The 3,242-nt window shown below is 31.9% G+C and overlaps 1 long non-coding RNA gene across 1 annotated transcript; it reads left to right on the top strand.

Annotated features, from left to right (window-relative positions):
• The first annotated feature begins 621 nt into the window (after positions 1-621).
• On the top strand, positions 622-2,616 carry LOC123106398 (uncharacterized). Its single transcript, XR_006451319.1, has 2 exons — positions 622-904; positions 2,409-2,616. It is a non-coding gene; the product is annotated as an uncharacterized lncRNA (long non-coding RNA).
• Positions 2,617-3,242: the final 626 nt, after the last annotated feature.

The raw sequence follows: 3,242 nt of genomic DNA, 5'->3' as shown, positions 1-3,242 counted from the left end.
TGATAGCAATATCAATATATGCAGTTTGGGCTTTATTCAGGTCGCTGCCCATGCCCTGCTATGTCCATATGATCATCATCATTTAACAGATTGAAATCATATTTTTCATCACATTCTTTCTTTATTTCTTCAAAATTTTCATCCATTTCTTGCCTTAATTCTTTTAATATTTCCTCCTTTAATTCTTTCTTTATTATCTTTGAAAATTCTTCAAACCTTTTATCCATTTCTTGATCTATGTATTCACTGTCTAAAGGGTCAAGCCCCTTTAGAAGGCATTCATGATATGTCTTATATTTTGGGGATTCTTGTTTCTTTATATTGTTTGAGCTTGATGCCTCCCCCTTTGTGGGAGTTGGTGAAGCAGGTATGCCTCTTTTCATTTGGATATAGTTTTTAGCCTTTGGGTCAATATAATAATCTGGTCCTAATACCTTCCTTGCCCAAAGTAAGGCCTCATCTATACTGTAATATCTTTTGAATGTTAAATCTTGTCCATTTCTTTTTGCATCTAATTTTTCAATCATAATATTCTCCCATTCCAAATATATGCCAGGTTTGTTTCCATCAAATATAAGATATAGAGTTTCTCCTTTTTGGTATTTCAACTTTTGCTGGCTTTGGCACATTTTTGTTTAATTCATTAAAATATTCAGCCAAACTGTTGAGAATTGATAAAAAATATCCTTGTTCCTCTCTTTTGCGAGTATATTGGAACCAAAAGTTATCCAATATGCATCTTTGAGCTTCATCGAGCTTAATATGGGATTTTGGCTTAAAATTGAATGTATTTGGCTGAAACATTTTCAGCCTATTTTCTTCTCCAAAGAAGAGATATTCATCCTTGTTGGCGAATAATCCTTTCCTCATTCCTGCAAATTTGATGCACGAGAAAATATGTCAGGTAAGGTATTATCCTTCCCCTTAATATGCTCAAAAATAACTTTATAACCATTCCCAGCTATGGTGTCTTCAAATAAGACCCATCTTCTGGTTGAGCTTTTCTTACTATTAATTTTATTGTAATATCGGCATATGGCTTCACAGTCTGTTCGTACTGTAAATTCTTTAAATCCTAGATATAACCTAAATGCATTTATTGCATTTACAACTGCAAGAATTTCTCTATCAATATTATTTACCGTCTTTAATTTGTAACTTCCTGAAGCATATCTGCATATTTTTTCGTCTGCCTTTGGAGAGTATTTATTGGGCTTTTGTTTTAGTATCGCACCCCATCCTACCTTAGATGCATCTGTCTCAATTATAAAATAATTGTCTTCTAGAGGCAATTCTAGGGGTTTTAAATTCCTGACCTTTTCCTTGATGGCCTTTACTAATTTTATATCTTCAGAATTGAAGTATCTTTGACCATTTTTTCTTAATTTAGCATATAAAGGTCCTGCTAGCTTTGCTAAGTTATCTATATAGTTTCGCGCATAGTTTACAATTCCTAAGAACTGTTGTAAAACCTTTTTATCACTCATATTATCAGGAAACTCTAATATTTTCTTTGCAATATGTTCTTGTAGATATATTTTTCCTTCTCCTATTTCATGACCAAGGAAATTTATTTTCTCTTTGCAAATCTCCATCTTCTTTTTAGATAGTATGAGCCCATTTTGTTCTACCTTTCGAAAGAACACTTCAAGATGGGCTATATGCTCTTTGTATGATTTTGAGAATACTAACAAATCATCTACGTATACTAATATAAATGCTTGATTCTCATTAAATATATTTTGCATCTTTCTTTGAAATAGTGCAGGTGCATTCTTTAGGCCTAATGGCATTACTAGCCATTCATAATGGCCTTGTGGACAAGTAAATGCTGTCCATGGAATAGATTCTTCAGCCATTTTTACTTGCCAAAATCCTGCCTTTAAATCGAATTTGGAGAAATATTTACTTCCTTGTATTCTGTTAATCCATTCCTGCTTATTAGGTATGTTGTATGCATCGTCAACTGTATTATCATTAAGCCTTTTAAAGTTAATTACCATTCTAGATTTACCTCTAACTCCTTCAGCATGATTTCTAACTATAAAAGCAGCAGATCGATGAGGGCTTCTGCTTTCTCTTATAGCTTTTAACTTTAATAACTCTTCAATATGCATTTTGAACTCTTCGATATCTTTAGGAGTTGCTTCTATTGGTCCTGACTTAATTATATAATCTGGATTTATGATATTTATTTTGCAAACTATAGAGTTCTTATCCCAATGTTTCATTGGTATTTCTCCAATAATTTGTATACTTTCTAGTCTTTGCACAATCTATCTATATCCTTTTTGGATTTTATATCTCTATACCAATTTGGAGAGAATGATTGCAACCCAATGCATTCAGTACATGTATTTTCTATATGATATTCTTCTATGGTCTCACTAAGTTCTTCGTCTTTACAGAATTCAAGGGGATCTGGACTTGTGCTATATTCATCATCTAAATTAGATATTTCTACATTTTGCAAGGACTTTCTTTGTTTTCGCACTTCAGATATGTATGGAACATTATCTTGATAAGGAATAAATGTTACCCCCTCTTCATGTATGATTGTGGTTTGTAAAGATTGTTGTAAAAATCTTAACCCTATTATCATGTCATCATTTATTACTGACAAATCTCTTATTGTAATTTCATCTATTATATATTTTGTGCCATTTATGTAAGCTTCAATATTATATGCTAGCTGGTTATGGATCTTCTTTATTCCTGACATATCGGTAGATACTTCAGCTTTATTATCATCTATAGTTTCAACTATTTCGGGACATCTCATAAAATATTTATCATGGATAATATTTTTAGTGCAACCAGTATCTAATAGTGCCAGTACTTTATATGAAATATTTGGCTTCAGAACAATCTTAACTGGGATCCTTATTCCCAACACTTCTTTGAATGGTAATCGAACAATATATTTGTTTCCAAAACTAGTAATTGCATCTTTCAATTGTGTTAATTTGTCTCCTTTTTTATCCCTTACTGTTACCATTTGCTCTTTCATTTCTGTGTTTTTTGGAACATTATCATTTTCCTCTTTACTATTTTCTAACTCATCTTTAAGTTTTTCTAGCTCTGCTTCTAGCTTATTTATTCTATTTTCTAAATTTCTAACCCTACTGGATAATATTCTCTCTTCTGGTTCCAATTCTATCTCTTGTCTCCACTTTTGATTATTGGCTCTTAGACATGAGGCACATGCTTGTTTTAAACACAAGCTACATGTAAACCTATTA

The sequence above is a fragment of the Triticum aestivum genome, chromosome 5A, assembly GCF_018294505.1.
Source record: "Triticum aestivum cultivar Chinese Spring chromosome 5A, IWGSC CS RefSeq v2.1, whole genome shotgun sequence".
NCBI lineage: Eukaryota > Viridiplantae > Streptophyta > Magnoliopsida > Poales > Poaceae > Triticum > Triticum aestivum.
The sequence above is the reverse complement of the archived record's forward strand: the minus strand, read 5'-3'. Positions and strand labels throughout refer to the sequence as shown.